The 19,622-nt window shown below is 40.8% G+C and overlaps 1 protein-coding gene across 2 annotated transcripts in view; it reads left to right on the top strand.

Moving 5' to 3' along the window:
• The window catches only part of ARID3B (AT-rich interaction domain 3B), a 53,464-nt gene that overhangs the window by 7,444 nt on the left and 26,398 nt on the right, over positions 1 to 19,622 (top strand). The window lies entirely within an intron of this gene.

Below are 19,622 nucleotides of genomic sequence, written 5' to 3'. Positions count from 1 at the left end.
CAGACTGTCCATCACTTGGGGGAGGATTGGGACCTAGAACTTGCGCTCTCTTATTTGGCTCTGTCAGTGGCTCTTCAGCCTGGTGTTCCATGATATCTAAGATGTCGGTGGTGATTTGTGAGAGCGCTCGGTCGCCCTTCTAGACTTTAACCCCCAAAAGGTCAAGGCATAAATACTCAGCAAACTTGTTGTGTAGTAAAAGATGTAATTATTAAGTCAGCATTGGTTTTGGAGCCAAAAGATGTGGATTTAGATCCTAACTCCACCACTTGCTTGCTATAGTGCTTGGCACAGATGTCCTACCCTACCTTTCTGAACCCATGCATACATCTCTCCCAGAGGATGATAATCCTCTCTTGCCATCCTCAGGGAGCAATTTTAAAGATATTACAAAGATGGAAGAAGAAAATAAGTGTGAAAGATCTTTGTAAAATTTATACCATTAGGCAAAGATTAGGTTGAATTGTCATTAGCACCTAAATACTTTTTGTAGCTGTAATTTTTCAATTTTTACTATCTTTGTAGGGTAAGATGTTCCATAAATCTTAGTGCTCTAAAGCAACTCCTTTTCAAATTTTCTAGAACTGTGACCAAACTCTAGTATTCTAGGGTTCTCTGAAGCATTTCAGGATTATGTGAGTTAAAGCCATTGCACTCTTGAAGCTGCTTCTTTCCATATTAAAATAGGGATATTTCTCCTTTAGGTAGAAGTAAGCTTTGTTTATGTTGAATTCTTATAAATACATGATTAGGGACTTAACTTGGGTCTTTATCTTTCTTAGCAAAGACTAATCCCTCCATGTGTGTCCCAGATCCCATCCCCTCCTAATTTTCAGGGGCCTGCTTCATCAGTGAACCCATTTCCCTGACTCTTGGAACTCTCTTCTGAAGTTTATTCCACACTAACACATGTTCTACTATCCCCAAATTAAAAAAAAAAGTCTCCTTTTAATCAGTAAATCTGCCTGATTTGATTGCTACCAGGAAATGAGAAGTCACTTTTTATTTTTTTAATTTTATTTTTTTTGGCCATGACACTTGGCTTGTGGGATCTTAGTTCCCTGACCAGGGATCAAACCTGGACCTTCTGCAGTGAAAGTGTGGAGTCCTAACCACTGGACTGCCAGGAAATTCCCGAGAAATCAGTTTTTAAAAATTTTCCCTTGACTGCACATCTCTTTCCAACATGTTCTGTAGTCCTGACTATCCACGCACTTACCACAACAAAACCTCTCGGAAATCGTTTGCACTCCGTACCTCCACTTTGTCACCTTCTCCTCACCCTCAACACACTTCAGTCTGGCCTCTCTCTCTTCCATATCCCTGAAGTTCCTCTTGGTAAGGCCTCCTAGTGATCACCATGTTTCCAAGCCCCGCCTGCTCTCACCTCATTTGATTTCTCTGTAGTATTGAATTCAGTAGACACCTCTCCTTGAAACATTTCCGTTTCTTCCTTTCTGTAGCCTCTCCATTGGCTTATTTTCTTTAACCTCTTTCTCTTCTTCTATCTAACCTCTAGAACTCCACGTTCCCCAGGGCTCAGTTTTAAACCCTCTTCTTTATATGCTTTCCCTGGGCAATTTCTTTTACTTTCATGGCTTTAAGTACTATCCACAAGCCACTGACTCAGTGTGCGTTGTTTGAGCCCATGTTTCCATTCTGAGTTCAATGGATATATTCCCAGCTACCTTCTTGGGATGTTTTACTTAGATGTTTTACTGGCACCTCACGTTTAATACATGTAACTCTTAATTTCCAACCTACTCCCACGCAATTATTTCCTCTATTTTCCTTCTCTGTAAAGGGCATTTCTACCCACTTGGTCATTCATATCAGAAACCTTAGAGCTGACTATCTTTGTATACCTCCTACTCTGTCACTCCATCTGGTAATGCCCAGTTTATCACCAATTCTTATCAGTTCTCCCATCTAAATATCTAGAACCCTGCTACTTGTCTTCTCCACCATCACCTACTTGACCCACGCTTCTTACCTACTGTTGTAACTATATCAACAAGTTTCTGTGTCTTCGCTCCTCCATTCTCATTCTCCACACAGCAGCTAGAGTGCTCTTCTAAAAACCAAATCAGATTATGTCACGACTTTAATGCCCTCGAAGCTTGTCATCAGTTGCTCTAATTGTAAAACCCCAAATCTGCATAATCTGATCCCTGCCTGCTTCTCCAGCCTTATTTTTGCCAGTATCCTGACCTATCACTGTACTCCAGTCACCCTGGCCTTTGCAATGCTAGTCGTTCTGCCTAAAACACTCCTTCAGGCTCTTACCCCAGCTTCCGTTTTCACCTTAAACATCACTTTCTCAGAGTCACTGTCTTAATCTTTAGTGTAGGTCGTGTTACAGGCATACCTTGGAGATATGGCGGATTCGGTTGTGTATATCACAATAAAGTAAGTCACATGAATTTTTTGGTTTCCCAGTGCATATAAAAGTTATGTTTACATTATACTGTAGTCTAGTAAGTGTGCAATAGCATTATATCTAGAAAAACAAGTGTACATACCTTAATTTAAAAATGCTTTATTGATAAAGCATACTAACCATTATCTGAGCCTTCAGCAAATTGTAATCTTTTTGTGATAGTAACATCAAAGATCACTGATCACAGATCACCATAACAAATATAATAATAATGAAAAAGTTTGAAATATTTCAAGAATCACCAAAATGTGACACAGAGACATGAAAGTGAGCAGATGCTACTGGAAAAATAGCACCAATAGGTGTGCTCCAGGGAGGTCCGCTCGGTGCTTTGTGACGGCCTAGAGGGGTGGGACACGGAGGGTGGGAGGGAGGCTCAAGAGGGAGGGGATGTGGGGATGTATGTATACTTATAGCTGATTCACTTCGTTGTACAGCAGAAACTAACACAATATTGTAAAACAAGTATACTCCAATAAAGATAAAAATTTTAAAAACTGGTGTGCTCAACGCAGGGTTATCACAAACCTTCAGTTTCTAAAAACAATGGAGCACCTGCAAAGCGCAGTAAAGCAAAGCACAATAAAATGAGGTATGCCTGTATATGTTGTCACTGAACATTATACTTTGTGTGGTTTGTCTGTTATGAGTCCTGTAATAGATGGTAAGCTCTAAGAGGATGGGGACCTTGTCTGTTTTGCTTATCATTGTGTCCCAGCACCCAGCAGAATAATGTCAGATAATAGGCGCTGCATAAATATTTGTTTCCTCTGCTTTCTTTTAATTTGCCCTGGTTGGTTTTTTTTTTATGTGAAGAGCACCATTTCATTTCTTTAAAAAAATGCTTTTTTATTTTAAGAGCAGTTTTAGGTCACAGCAAAATTGAGCAGAAACTGCAGTGATTTCCCATATACTCTCTGCCCACACACATGCACCGCCTCCCCACTATCAAAATCCACCAGAGTGCTGCATTTGTTATAGTCGATGAACCAACACTGAACCATCATTATCACCCAAAGTCCATAGTTTACATTGGGTTTCACTCTGTGGGTTTTGACAAATGTATAATGACATGAATCTACCGTTATAGTAACATACAGAGCAGTTTGGTTGCCCTAAAAATCCTCTGTGCTCCAGCTATTCATACCAACCTTTTCAGATTGGCTTCTTTCACTTAGTAATATGCACTTCAGTTTCCTCCATGTCTTTTCATGGCTTGATAGCTCATTTCTTTTTAGCACCAAATAATATTCCGTTGTCTGGATGTGCCACAGTCTGTTTATCCATTCAGCTACTGAAGGACATTTTGGTTGCTTCTAAGTTTTGGCATGTATGAATAAAGCTACCATAAACATCTGTGTACAGGTTTTTGTTAGACATAAGTTTTGAACCCATTTGTGTAAATAACAAGGAACATGATTTCTGGATTGTATTCAAAGAGTATGTTTAGTTTTATAAGAAACTGTCAAACTGTCTTCCAGAGTGGCTGTACCATTTTGCATTCCTACCAACAGTGAATGAGAGTTCCTGTTACTCCACATCCTTGCCAGCATGTCGTGGTGTTAGTGTTGGGGATTTTGGTCATTTTGTTTAAATTGAATTTTCATTGAGATAATTGTATATTCACGTGCAGTTCTAGAAATAATTTAGAGAGATTCCTGTACACTTTGTCCAGTTTTCCCCCAATGGTAACATTTCATAAAACTGTAGTATACTGTGACAGCCTGGATATTGACATTGATATGATCCACTGATCTTATTTAGATTTCCTAAGTTTTACTTGTACTCTGTGTGTCTGTCCTGTTTTTAAGCCTATTTAGTTGTATGTTTAACACATCTGAAATTCTTTTTACTTAACAAATGCGTTTGAAGCTGCAGATTTCCCTCAAAGTTGCTCTTTTGCTGTATCCCACAAGTTTTGATATGCAGTGCTTCCATTGGTTAGTACTAAACGTTTCAAAATTTCAGTTGTGATTGATTCTTTAACCCATGAGTTGTTCGAAAGTATTTTTTAGTTTTCAAATACGTAGGTTTTATCTTTTTAAAAAACATTATGGCTTATAATTAAGCTCTAACCATCGTTGTTAGAGAACTGGTGCGTTATCAGTTTTCTGGGATTTGTTGTGATATCCTTTGTGTTGGCCTTGTGTATGATCAGTTTCTATAAATTCTTCATATGTGCTTGGAAAGAATGTATATTCTATATTTAATAGAGGTGGGGTTGTATAGCTGTATGTTGGATCAAGCTTTTTAATTGTGTTATTCAGATCTTCCTTATCCTTACTAAGTTTGTGTGATCACTTTCAGAAAGAGGTGAATTTAAATATTCCGGTGTAAGACTGGCTTTCTTTCTTTCTTTTTTTTTTTTTTTTTTTTTTTTTGCGTACGCGGGCCTCTCACTGTTGTGGCCTCTCCCGTTGCGGAGCACAGGCTCCGGATGCACAGGCTCAGCGGCCATGGCTCACGGGCCCAGCCGCTCCACGGCATGTGGGATCTTCCCGGACTGGGGCACAAACCCGTGTCCCCTGCATCGGCAGGTGGACTCTCAACCACTGCGCCACCAGGGAAGCCCATGACTGGCTTTCTTTTGATTAGTATTAGTGCATTTTTTCCTTGTACATTCCAGTCTTTGTATTTTGAGACCACATACAAAAGACCTATAAGCTGTCTTTTTTATTAGGTTAATTTAATTTAATCCATGTAGTTATTAGAACTGGTGATACATTTGGACCTATTTCTGCCCTCTAACTTTGGATTTCCAGTTTAACCATACTTTTTCTTTGCTTCTTGTTTTCTCCTTTCCTGTCTTTTGTTCGTTTGATTGAACATTCTTTTCTTTTTATTTTAAATTAATGAATTTATTTATTTTTGGCTGTGTCGGGTCTTCGTTGCCGTGCGCAGGCTTTCTCTAGTTGGGGCGAGCGGGGGCTACTCTTCTTTGTGGTGCACAGGCTTCTCACTGTGGTGGCTTCTCTTGTTGCGGAGCACAGGCTCTAGGTGCACGGGCTTCAGTAGTTGTGGCACGCAGGCTCAGTAGTTGTGGCTCACAGACTCTAGAGTGCAGGCTGAGTTGTTGTGGTGCAGCAGGCTTAGTTGTTCCACAGCATGTGGGATCCTCCTGAACCAGGACTCGAACCCGTGTCCCCTGCATTGGCAGGTGGATTCTTAACCACTGTCTTTTTCTCCTTTACTGGCTTAGAAGTTATGCTTTCTGTTTCTGTTCTTTTGTTGATTAGATTTAGACTTTCATTACTGACTTTTTATACTGCTTTCTTTTTTATTAATTAATTAATTAATTTGGCTGCATGGGGTCTTAATTGTGGCACTCGGGTTCTTTGTTGCTGTGTGTGGGATCTTCGTTATGGCATGTGGAATCTTTAGTTGCGGCACGTAGGATCCAGTTCCCTGACCAGGGATTGAACGCAGGCCCCCTGCTTTGGGAGTGTGGAGTTTTAACCACTGGACCACCAGGGAAGTCCCCTTCACTACTTTTAAACAATATTAGGATCTCAGAAATTCTAATGTAGCTTCTGCCTCTCCACTTCCATCACCCAATATTCCAATTTGTTTTACCCCCACCCCCAAATTAGGGGTTTTTTTTCCCCTACCAGTCAATAGTTACTTAAACTTCCCAACAAGTTTATCCATCTTTTTTTTCACCATTACTTCTTATATCCCATTCTTTCCCTTTGGGTTCAGTCTTCCTTTTTTAGTAACTCTTTTAGCAGAGATTTGTATATAGTAAACTCAGTCTTGGTATGCCTGAAAAATTGTTTTTAAATGTATGTCTTTCTTGGGACTTCCCTGGTGGTGCAATGGTTAAGAATCTGCCTGCCAGTGCAGGGGACACAGGTTCAGTCCCTTGTCTGGGAAGATCCCACATGTCACGGAGCAGTTTAGGCCGTGTGCCACAACTACTGAGCCTGTGCTCTAGAGCCTGCGAGCCACAACTCCTGAGCCCACGTGCCGCAATTACTGAAGCCCATGTGACTAGAGCCCGTGCTCCACAGCAGCAGAAGCCACTGCAATGAGAAGCCCGTGCACCACAACGAAGGGTAGCCCCTGCTTGCCACAACTAGAGAAAGCTCTTGAGCAGCAACAAAGACCCAATGCAGCCAATAAATAAATAAATAAAACTAATAAAAAATAAAAATAAATGTATGTCTTTCTTTATCTTGCCCTTATTCTTGTACGATCGTTCACAGCTTTAGATTCTAGATTGACCATTGTTCATCTTAAAGCTTTGAGGATATGATCCCATTTGTCTCCTAGCAACTATTTTTGCTGTTGAGAAGTCTATTATCAGTTTAATTGTCACTGTTGTGAATCTTTTTTTCCTCTTTCGTGGCTTTAAAATTTTTACCGACTCTGCTATTTTGCACTTGTACTAGTGTTCTGGGTTTGAACATATTTTTATTTACCCCACTTGGGCCTTGATCTGCTCCTTCAACCTGATTTGTGTCATTTTTTTTTCTTGGCTGCTATTTTTCCTTGACCACTATTCCTTTTTCTTTTTCTTTTTAAGAAATATTTATTTATTTGGCTGTGTTGGGTCTTAGTTGCGGCACATGGGCTCTTCATTGCGGCACGCAGGCCTCTCTCTAGTTGTGGTGTGTGCGGTTTCCAGAGTGCGTGGGCTCAGTAGTTGCACCCTGTGGGCTTAGTTGTCCCGCAGCATGTGGGATCTTAGTTCCCTGACCAGGGATCAAACCCATGTCCCCTGCACTAGAAGGCAGACTCTTAACCACTGGACCACCAGGGAAGTCCCTTGACCACTATTGTAATAGAAGTATTTGAACCTTCTCATTTAGCCTTCTTTGTATCCTTTCTTTTATAACCTTATCTCTTTATGTCTTTCTCCTGCATTCTGGAATATTTTCACATTCTGTTTTCCAGTTTCTAATTCTCTCTTCAGCTCTGTCTATACTACTTAATCACTTTAAAAAAAGTTTATCTTAATATTGTGTTTTAATATCAGTTCTTTTTTAGTTTTAAAAAATCTGCCTCTTCTTACCATGTGGTTTCTATTTCTTCCTTTAGCTCTTTGAACATCTTTAACTTTTTTTTTTTTTTTTTTTTTTTTTTTTTGCGATACGCGGGCCTCTCACTGTTGTGGCCCCTCCCGTTGCGGAGCACAGGCTCCGGACGTGCAGGCTCAGTGGGCATGGCCCACGGGCCCAGCCGCTCTGTGGCATGTGGGATCTTCCCGGACTGGGGCACGAACCCGTGTCCCTTGCATCGGCAGGGGGACTCTCAAGCACTGCGCCACCAGGGAAGCCCTGAACATCTTTAACTTTTAAAAAACTTTATATGGACTTGTTAAAACTCTTTATTATGGGAATTTCATATATACAAAAGAAGAGAATGGTAACGAACCACCTGTGTCCTTTGCCCAGCTTTTAGCAGTTACCAACCAACATTCTGCCATTGTTTAAACATGCTTGTTTTTGTTTTTTTTTAATATTTTATTTATCTATTTATTTTTGGCTGTGTTGGGTCTTTGTTGCTGCGCGCGGGCTTTCTCTAGTTGCGGTGAGCAGGGGCTACTCTTCATTGCAGTGCACAGGCTTCTCGTCGTGGTGGCTTCTCTTGTTGCAGAGCACGGGCTCTAGGTGCGTGGGCTTTGGTAGTTGTAGCATGTGGGCTCAGTAGTTATGGCTTGCGGGCTCTAGAGCACAGGCTCTGTAGTTGTGGCACACGGGCTTAGTTGCTCCACGGCATGTCGGATCTTGCCGGACCATGGTTCGAACCTGTGTCCCCTGCATTGGCAGGTGGATTCTTAACCACTGAGCCACCAGGGAAGCCCTAAACATGCTTGTTTTTTATTTCTTTATTTTTTTAATTTTTTGCGGTACACAGGCCTCTCACTGTTGTGGCCTCTCCCGTTGCGGAGCACAGGCTCCAGACGCCCAGGCTCAGCGGCCATGGCTCATGGGCCCAGCCGCTCCGCGACATGTGGGATCCTCCCGGACCGGGGCACGAATCTGTGTCCCCTGCATTGGCAGGTGGACTCTCAACCACTGCGCCACCAGGGAAGCCCCAACATGCGTGTTTTAAAGATGCTTTTAGAATGTCTGTATGTGTATAACTGAGTCACTTTGCTGTACAGTAGAGATTGGCACAACATTGTAAATCAACTATACTTTGATAAAAAAAAAATTAAAGGTGCTTTTCGATTATTTTATTATTACCTCTAATTCTTGGGGTGCAAGTTCTCCTTGTGTCATGTTACTCTCCCCTTTGATGGTTTGTTTCCTCTTGCAGTGGTTTGTTTTTGTTTTTGTTTTTCAGTGTAATCCTATTTTGAGTTGGGATTTGTTTCCATGGGAGTCCCATGTGTTTTGGATTATGGAAGCATTCCTAAGGGGAGCTTTGTTTTCTCCCCTGCTGGGGCCCTACAAGTTTAGCTGGTTGCCATTGGTTTGGGATATGAATTTGGAGTTTACGTTTGTACCTGGTGAGAGCCTGGGTTTCCATTTCTTATGGACCCTCTTTTTCCATGTGGACCCTAGCAGATGGCAATGTTCGTCACTTCTTCTCCAGGTTGGTGGGCAGTTTTTTAGGCCCTAGTTCATGGGAGGGTGAAAGCGTAGTCCTTCCTGGCCTCTGGCTTTATGCATTTATCTCAGCTCTGGTTCCTGGCATGCAGGAGGCCTGCAGCCTGGACTCTTCTCCCATAGGGGTGATTAAATCCCCAGTACTCAGCCCTCAGCTGTTAAAAACTATATCTAGGTCCCTTTTCCCTTGAGCCCTTCAGCTTCGGTGCCTGCTCACTGCTCTCTGATTCCTTCCTTTTTGTTTCTGGCACTGTGCGCTCTTGGTTTCAAGCTTAGCTATGTGTGTAAGGGGTGTGGAGTGTTAAATTTTATCTAGCATGTCTAGTGAGGTTTTCTTTGGAGACGGGGAGGTGGTAGAGTTGCTCCACATCAGACTATCCTCGCTCAGGATTCTGTTTGCTACTTTGGTTTTTTGCTTGTTTGTTTTTGATTTTTAATAGCTTGGACTTTTTAAAATCTCTCCTGTGCTGGATATTTGCCTTATTTCAATGAGTTGTGTGAAGTAAGCCCTGATATTATCCCCCCTTTACATGTTTGTTTTATTTTACAGATGAGGAAAGAAGGGTGAAATGGGCTGCTTGTGGTCTTGGAGTTGGGAAGCTGGGCTATGAACACAGGTGGTCCGACTTCTGCCTCCATGCCTCTCCTCTTCCTATTCCAGAGAGAGCAGGGCAAGGATACTCTTTTCTCAGTGGTTTCATTACTCTAAAAATAACTTTATTTTTTCTGATTTTCCAAGTAATTCAGACTCATTTTAGAGAATATAAAAATTTGTAAAGAAGAAAATATAATCACCACAACCATTATAACTTAGGTATAAATGTAAACATTTTCTTGTATTTCTTTTGTGTTTTGTTTTAAATGCCTATTACAGGCATTTTTTTTGGTTTTATTTTTGTGCCCAACCTTCATTACCTAACAGCCCATGAGCAATTTTTATAAAGTGTTTATTATTTTAAAGTGTTATTTTAAAATAGTTTAATTTTTAAAAAACATATACCGAAGTTATATTGACTCAAATAATTTTTAAAGTACAGAAATGTGTAAAGTAAAAGTCGGCCTTACTTTCCACAGGTCATTGTTGTTAACAGTTTGGCCTATACCTTTTTAGAGCTTTTTCTCTTCACAAATACATTTGCTTGTTTTTAACAACTTACTTTTTATTCAGGAGTTTTACAACTTTTTTACTCAGTATTATGACTGTACTTTGACGCGTGTTTATAAAGATTTATTTATTAATGTTTTTATAATCATATCTCAAAATTATATAAGTAATGTGAATAGATGCTCATGAAAAATTGAAACAATATAGGAAAATACAGAGTGAAAACGTATAGTTTTAAAACATATTGTAGTGTTCTGTTGCCTACTCTGCTCCCTCCCATCCCAGAGAAGGCCACAGTTTGGCATGAATCAGCTTCTGTGGCTGTTTCTGTATATTTACCTATTTAATGTGTAGTCACAGAATGTGTGAGAGTATGTGTGTTTAGTATAAATACAAACTATCTTTGTAGATGCCGTTTGACCCTTTGCCCTTCTGTCTTTATTTCTGTGGTAGGATAGATTATTCTAGAAGTTGAATTTGCTGTATCAGAGGGTATATGTATATTACTATCTTTTCATATGTTTATTTGCCTTTTGTATTTGTTCTGTGACTTACCCTGCTTGTAGCCTTTGCCCATTTTTCTTTCTTTTTTTAACTGTGAAAAGCACATGAGATTTACTCTAACAAACTTTTAAGTGTATAGTTCACAGTATTAACTGTAAGCATAATGTTGTACAGTAGATCTTTAGAACTTTTCCATTTTGCATGACTGAAACTTATACCCATTGAACAGCAGCTTCCCATTTCCCATTCTTCTCCCCTCAGCCCCTGGCAACCACCATTATACTTACTGCTTCAGTGAGTTTAACTACTTTAGATACTTCATGTAAATGGGAGTGGCTTATTTCACTTTATTTACATTTATTTAAATTTTTATTGACATGTTTACATTATTTAGCATAATGCCCTCCAGGTTCATCCATGTTATCACATATTGCAGAATGTCCTTTTTTGTGACTGAATAATATTCCATAGTGTGTATAAACCACGTTTTCTTTATCCATTCATCCATTGATGGACGCTTAAGTTGATTCTATATCTTGATTATTGTGAATGGTGCTGCAATGAGCGTGAGAGTACAGATATCTCTTCAAGATCCTGACTCCAGTTCTTTTGATTAAATACCCAGAAGTGAATATTGCTGTATCATATGGTAGTTCTATTTTTTCAGAAATCTCTATACTCTTTCCCACCGACAGTGTGCAAGGATTCCAGTTTCTCCACATCCTCTTCAATACTTGTTAATTTCTGGCTTTTTGTTTGTTTGTTTTTTATAATGGCCATCCTAGCAGATGCAAGGTGATATCTTGTGCTTTCAATTTGCATTTCCCTGATGATTAGTGATGTTAAGCATCTTTTCATATACATATTGGCTATTTGTGTGTCTTCTCTGGACAAATATCTATTCAAGTCTTTTGCCCACTTTTTACTTGGGTTATTGGTTTTGGAGGAGTTGTCAAGTTGTAGGAGTTCCTTATATCTTTTGGATATTAACCCCTTATCAGATGTATGGTTTGCAGATATTTTATCCCACTCTCTAGGTTTCCTTTTCACTCTATCTCCTTTATCTCCTTTACTGTGCAAAAGCTCTTTACTTTGATGTAGTCCCATTTGTCTATTTTTGCTTTTGTTGGCTGTACTTTTGGTGTCATATCTAAGAGATCACTGCCAAAACTAATGTCATGAAGCTTTCACCCTATATTTTCTTCCAGGAGCTTTACAGTTTCAGGTCTTACATTTAAGTCTTTAATCTTTTTTTTTTTTTTTTTAAGATTTTTTGATGTGGACCATTTTTTAAAGTCTTTATTGAATTTGTTACAATATTGCTTCTGTTTTATATGTTGGTTTTTTGGCCGTGAGGCATGTGGGATCTTAGCTCCCCGACCAGGGATCAAACCCACACCCCACACATTGGAAGGCAAGGTCTTAACCACTGGACCGCCAGGAAAGTCCCAAGTCTTTAATCATTTTGACTTGATTTTTTATGTGTGGTGTAAAATAGGATCCATTTTCATTCTTTGCATGTGGATATCCAGTCTTCCCAACACCATTTGTTGAAGAGACTGTCATTTCCCCATTGCGTATTCTTGGCATCCTGTCAAAGATCAGCTGACTGTATGTACGTAGGTTTATTGCTGGGTTCCGTATGCTATTCCATTGGTCTATTTGTCTTTATGCCAATACCATACTGTTTTGATTACTGTAGCTTTGTAATATGCTTTGAAATCAGAACGTGTGAGGCATCAGATTTGTTCATCTTTCTCAAGATTGTTTTAGCTATTGGGGATCCTTTATGGTTCCATAAGAATTTTGGAATTGTTTTTTCTCTTTCTGTTAAGAAGTGCCCTTGGGATTTTGGTAGGGATTGCATTGAATCTATAGATCAGTTTTGGGTAGCATGTACATTCTAACAATATTCAGTTCCTCCAATCTATGAACACAGGATGTCTTTCCATTTATCTGTATCTTCTTTGTTTTCTTTCAGTAATGTTTTGTAGTTTTCAGTGTACAAATCTTTCATTTCCCAAGTTAGATTTATTCCTGGGTATTTTATTCTATTTGATTCTATTGTAAATGGGATTGTTTTTCCTAATTTTCTTCTCAGGTTGTTTGTTGTTAATGTACAGAAACAAAACTGATTTTTGTATGTTGATTTTGTATTCTGTAACTTTCTGGAATTCGTTTATTAGATCTAACAGTTTGTGTGTATGTTGTGTGTGTGTAATCTTTAAAGTTTTCTACATATAAGAGCATATCATCTGCCAACAGAGGTAATTTTATTTTTTCCTTTCCAGTTTGGATGCTTTTTTACTTCTTTTTTTGCCTAATTGCTCTAGCTAGGGCTTCCAGTACTATGTTGAATAGAAGTGGTAAGAGTAGGCATCCTTGCCTTTTTCCTGTTCTTAGAGGAAGAGCTTTTAGTTTTTCACCATTGAGTATGATGTTAGCTGAAGACTTTTCATATATGGCCTTTAAAATGTTGAGGCCATGCATTCTTTTCCTAGTTTGTTGAGTATTTTTATCATGGAAGGGTGTTAAATTTTGTCAGATTCTTTTTCTGCATCTATTGAGATAATCGTGATTTTTATCCTTTGTTCTGTTAATGTGGTATAGCACATTGATTGATTTTTGTATGTTGAATCATCCTTGCATCCCAGGGATCAATCCTGCTTGGTCACGGTATATGATCCTTTTAATGTGCTCTCAAATGTGGTTTGCTAATAGTTTATTAAGGATTTTACATCTGTATTCATCGGGTAGTTTTCTTGTAGTGGCATTTTTTGGCTTTGGTATCAGGGTAGTGCTGGCCTCATAAAATAAGTTTAGAAGTATTCCCTCCTCTTCAATTTTTGGGAAGAGTTTGGGAAGGATTGGTGTTTTAATTCTTTAAATGTTTGGCAGAATTTACTTGTGAAGCCATCTGTTCCAGGGCTTTTCTTTGTTGTGGGGTTTTTGATTACTGATTCAGTCTCCTTACTAGTTATAGGTCTCTTCAGATTTTCTGTTTCTTCATGATTCGGTCTTGGTAGGTTGTAAGTTTCTGAGAATTATCCATTTCTTCTAGACTATCCAGTTTGCTTGCATATAATTGTTCACAGTAGTCTCTTATAATCCTTTTTATTTCTGTGGCATTGTTGTAATGTTTCCTCTTTCATTTCCGAATTTGTCTTCTCTTTTTTTTCTTAGTTTAGCTAAAGGTTTGTCAATTTTGTTCATCTTTTCAAACAACCAACTGTTAGTTTCGTTGATGTTTTTCTGTTCTCTGTTTTGTTTATTTCTGCTCTAATCTTTATTATTTCCTTCCTTCTGCTAACTTTGGGCTTAGTTTGTTCTTCTTTTTCTAGTTCCTTGAAGTATAGTTAGGTTGTTTATTTGACATCTTTCTTGTTTTTTAATGTAGACTTTTATTACTACTATAAACTTCTCTCCTAATACTGCTTTTGCTGCGTTCCATGAGTTTTGGTATGTTGTGTTTTTGTTGCCTTTACCCGGCTTTCTATTCTGTTATCTTTTTCTTATTGATATGTAGTAGCTCTTTTGCATAGGTCCTTGTCTTTGTGTTTCAAGTATTTTTCACACTTGTTGGTCTTTCAACTTGATTGTAGTTCTTTGATCAGGTAGTTTAAATTTTAAATTTTTTGATGTTGCTAAATCTGTTGATTTTTTTCCCTTGATGGTTTCTGTCATACTTAAAAAGGCCCTGCCATCCCCAATATTATAAAATATATATAGTTATTATTTTATGGTTGTATTTTTTATATGTAGATATTAACTGCATCTTGAATTAATGGGAAGGATGTGAAGTAGGGATCAAACTCCTTTAAAAGGCAGTGTTAAATGGCTGCAGTGTTCTGTCATGTGGATAGCACCTTCATGTGTTGCCTGTGCCCTTATTGTCACACCTTTAGGCTATTGTAATTTTTTCCTGTTAAAAATACAATCGTACTATATTTCTAGTTGCTTCTTTCAGGTAGATTCATAGAACAGAATTACAAGATCAGGAGAGACTAAGAAAGTAAGGCAGTTACAAGCAGGGAGTTGAAGGTGCACTGCCTGCATTTGATTCTCAACTTGACACTCTTGGATCACTTTGCAGCCTTCTTCAAGTCACTTCCTTGTGTGTTCCTTGGTTTTCTCATCTGAAAAATGAGGGTAATAATAGTACCCAGCTCAGAGCATTGTGCTGAGGTTTTAACTGTTTAATGCACATAAAACACGGGATAGGTCCTGGCACGTGGTTATGTGATTTTTTTTTCCCCCCCAAATTCATCAGTCAGCCCGCAGCAGTTCTCCTAAGTTCATTCCTGTGACTTGTTCTTCAGGTACTGATATTTATTTGAGCCCCTACCATCTGCCAGGCCCTGTGCCAGGTGCACAAGCCTCACAGAGGAGTAAGTTACCGCCTCTGTATGAGAGAGACTTAGCCTGGGTGAGGCAGCGGGCAGCACAGGGGCAGCCGGCCTCAGAGTTGGAATGTGTATACCGTAGTGCTGTCCCCCAGGGTGTGGGGCTGTGGGGTTGGGAGAAGCCCTAGGAGATGCTCTCAAAGTTGTAAACGGGGCTGACTCGAAACACAAAGTGCACCTGTGTGTTCTGCCTGAGGAGACCTCTGTGGAATCCCACACTTGAAAAATTTTTTTTACTTTATAAAATAATTCATCATAGCTTTTTTTTTTTTTTCGGTACGTGGGCCTCTCACTGTTGTGGCCTCTCCCGTTGCGGAGCACAGGCTCCGGACGCGCAGGCTCAGCGGCCATGGCTCACGGGCCCAGCCGCTCTGCGGCATGTGGGATCCTCCCGGACCGGGGCACGAACCCGCGTCCCCTGCATCGGCAGGCGGACTCTCAACCGCTGCGCCACCAGGGAAGCCCCATCATAGCATTTTTTAAAAAGGTGTTCCCCAGTCCGGGAGGATCCCACGTGCCGCGGAGTGGCTGGGCCCGTGAGCCATGGCCGCTGAGCCTGCGCGTCCGGAGCCTGTGCTCCGCAACGGGAGAGGCCACAACAGTGAGAGGCCCACGTACCGAAAAAAAAAAAAAAGAAGTGTCCTTCCTATACATTTAAAATATGTAGTTTGAAGAAAAAAGTTTGATGACACTTTTCTGAAGCACCAACTTCGGGCAGGTTTCTTGACTTCTGTTCTCCCACTCAGCTCAGCTGTGGCTGAGCTGAGATCTCCAGCTCTGGCTTTCTGAGCTCTGTGGTGTGAAGTGATGTCAGCAACCATTATGGACGTTCATGTGGTAGGTAGTTCACGGGCTGGAATAAGCAGTGCTGCCAGCTCGAATTCTGCAGATAAAAGGAGCTGGGACTTTCCTCTGTGGCGCTCAGACTTAGACTTGGCTGGGCCACTTCACTCTTTGGCATAGAGGTGTCCTCATCACCAACAGTGCATTTTAGTTTTTCTTCCTCCTTTTGTAGAAACACCCCATTTCTGGGCAGTCTTCTTGATTATTGCATGGAGTGGTTATATGCCTAGATGGAAAGGTTGGACTGCCACCCTCTCTCCCCTCCCCCACCCTTCCTCCTTTCTACTGCTTAATCAGAAAAGTGTCCCTTGGCTCTTTCCAAGCCACCGAGTTTGAATTGATCTTTGTTGCTTGTAAGAGGTGGGGAGGCACTTTCTGGTTCCTGCTAAAGTTACCTGACAGCGGAAGGTGTGCATCTGATAATTATAACTCTAGTGCTTCCAAGGCCTGAGCGATTGAGCTAAGAGCAGTAATCCTGATCTTATCAGGAGGGTTTTGTAGTCCAACAGTGTTGCTTATAACAGTATCTGTTTTACTTCCTGGGGCTCCCCTCTCCTTTTAGGATTCTCCTATAATCCTGCCCATTACCCCCTTGTGCATGTCTCATTACCTCCTGGGATCAGTTAAAACTGGGGGGAGGGCAGAGATGTTTTTCTTTTCTTCCTCCTGAGATCTGGGAATTGGACTTTTAACATTACAACATCATCAACCCGTCCAGTAGTAGGATAGTCACAAATGTGGTATAGATGATACCTACAGAGCCACAGGTGTAGCCAAAGAAAAGGTAGTTTATGTGTTGCTTATTAAAAAAATTATAACCATACTAACAACAGCACTATTCAGCCTGAATGCTTTTGTTACACTTCGTATTTCAAAGTTATTAACTGATATCCATGAGCTTGGGATCAGCCCTTTGAAGTCTGGTGATTTAGCTAATGACTGCTTTGAGGTTCAAGTCCCAGGAATTTGCCCAGATCCGAACCTTGGGTGGGATTCAGAATCTATTAGATTATGGAGAGTAGACGGAAAGGAAACACATGAATGTTTGTGTCTTCAGAGAACACTCAAGAATCTCTATAAAAGTTGTGGTGTGTGTGATGGTGTTCTAAGGATGGGGCAGTTTCTGAGAGGTTTCAGAATATGGGGAGCTCAAGTGAAGAGTTAGTAGCTTAGCCTCTGCACTTTAAACCTGAAGGAAGGGGTTAACTCTTGCCTTGGGGAGGAGTGAGGAATGGGAACTAAAATTGCTTTGGACATCTGAGCTGTGCTTTAATAAGATATTCCAGGTGGTCAAGGAGTAATCCTAAAATAGCCTAGATACTTAATTGCTTTTAAAGTCAGGCGCTCCTGTCTCTGGGGAGGTACAGCTCTAAGGAATGCAGTACTGGCTCCTAAGATCTTAGAGGCGTGGTCTGGTTGGGCTTTTTTTTTCAAATCCCAGTAAAAAAGCCCAAGGTACCTTTCTTGGGTCAGGAGATGCTGGTTAAATGCCTCTCTTCTCACTGGAAGTTTGGCAATAAGCCTTTGGCTCTTGCTGCTGCCAGTTGCCATAACCTGGCGTCCTCCAGGTCTGTGGGATTGTTCTTGTCACCCCCGATGCAACCCCGGAGACAGTGGTCTATTTTCATTAGTGCTCAAAGACCTCCTGCTTGATCCCCTGCCCAGCGTCTCTCCATTTTCATCAGAACATACCTTTCTCACGATAAGATTCAGATTCATCCTTCTCTTTCTCTTTCATCCCCTCAGCCCAGATCCGGTTGATTCTCTGACTTGGCTGCTTCTTAAGACAGTCATTTCTCCCTGGTTCTACTGCTTTCCCCACCCCCAACCCAGATTATCAGAGTGGGCTACTGCATAGCTGGCCAGCCCCAGTTCTGGCTTTCCCTCTCAAATCTTCCATACCGTTTACAAAAGTAATATGTTAACGTTGTAAATCATTACTGAGGAGCATTAAAAATATATTTTATTAAATGAAGAGTCATATTGCTCTCTTATATTGTGATTGTGTCAGTTCATTAAATTATTCTGTAATTTCAGTGTAGTCCGAATTTTCTTTGTTGCAGGGGGTGGGGAAGAAGCCAGTGATGGGTCTTGACAAATGATTCAGACGTTAATCTAGAAAAAATAAACAGTTTTTTAAATCGTCTCTCTCTCCCTCTCCATTAGACTGTAACTTCCAAGAAGTCAGAGGTTCTTATCTGTCTTGTTCTTTTTCCCTCAGAACCTTTCACAGTATCTAGTATATCCTAGTGATCAGATGTTTGTATGTGAATGTATGTAATGAAAAAATTGAAAAGTGAAAATCCCCCATGATTCCAATCCGATTAGGGGCCTATATACATTTGTATGTGTATATTATGTATTTTCCAACAAAAATGGGTCATTAAAATCATCTAAAACACTGATTTAATCATTTATTTTTCTGTTCAGAAAACATCCACCGCCTCCCCCCTCTTCACAGTTCAGAGTTTAAATTTCCTCCTGGTATTCAAGGCATTTCACAGCCTGTTTCCACGTTAACTATTCAGACTTGCATCCTCCCTGCCAAAACATGCCTTGTTTATCCCCCACTCCATGCTCATTGAGACTGTAAATCTCTCAGCCCATTCTTCCAGGCCAGCTTCATCTCCACCTCTGGGCCGCCTCCTTTCTTCCACCTCCTGGGCACTTTGTGTTTTGGTACTTTGACTTGCTCTATCTATTAAGTGCTGTGTGTGTTCAGCTTGTTTTTCCAACTCTGTGGTAAAACTCCTGGTGGTGGGAACCACTTTTTGGGGAGAGTGGGTAATTCTTCTCAGCAGCTTGCACAATGCTCTAACTGGGCTGGGTTCTCAGGAAATCAGCGTTGAATGAATTTGTCCTAGGCTCTTTGCTTCTCAGGACAGAAAGGGCCCCTAGGGGCCCTCTCATCCAGTCCTACCTCATGTTGGAATCCACACCATGACATCCCAGACAGATGGTCATCTAGGGACAGGAAGCTGCCCACCTCCTGCGAAGTCCCACTCCATTATTGGGCAGTTCTGATTGTTAGAAGTCTTTCTTCTAATCGACCTGAAATCTTCTCCCTGTTAAATTTTGCTTAGTGACTCTAGTTCTGCCCTCTGGGGCTTTAGAGAAAAAAGGAAAAGGGGAAAAAAAAAAAAAGACAACCCTGCTTCCTCTTCCACAAGGCAGCCTTTTAGATTTTCAAGGATAGTGACTACATTTCCCCTTCCAGGGTTGAGGTGTTGAGGAAGCACTATTTAAATTTTGAGTAGCAGTCAGATTAGACTTTGATTTGTTGTTTTTTCAAGGCCTTTTATTTGCATGCTGGCCGTGCTAGGTGCCATATTCTTCTAGTCCCCTCAGAGGCATAACCCACTTGTCTGTCTGTCTGTCTGTCTCTCTTCTGAGAGGAATGTGGGGGCTCCTCTTAGCCAGGATGTTCTGTTTTGGAGGTAGTGGTAAAAGGTTAGCAGTTTTTGTTTTTTTTTTTCTTTGCTGTACGCGGACCTCTCACTGTTGTGGCCTCTCCCGTTGCGGAGCACAGGCTCAGTGGCCATGGCTCACGGGCCCAGCCGCTACGCAGCATGTGGGATCTTCCCGGACCGGGGCACAAACCCATGTCCCCTGCATTGGCAGGCGGACTCTCAACCACTACGCCACCAGGGAAGCCCAAAGGTTAGCAGTTCTTATTCCAGTACCCCCAGTAGCCCCAGATAAGTCTCCTGGGCAGATGCTGTGTGAGGGCTGGTTTTCTGTTTGGCTGCACCTCCCAGATGAAGCCAGTG

The sequence above is a fragment of the Delphinapterus leucas genome, chromosome 2 (assembly GCF_059928025.1).
Source record: "Delphinapterus leucas isolate spDelLeu-1000000601 "Yukka" chromosome 2, BTC_Dleu_Yukka2, whole genome shotgun sequence".
Lineage (NCBI taxonomy): Eukaryota > Metazoa > Chordata > Mammalia > Artiodactyla > Monodontidae > Delphinapterus > Delphinapterus leucas.
This window is presented reverse-complemented; position numbering and strand designations above follow the sequence as displayed.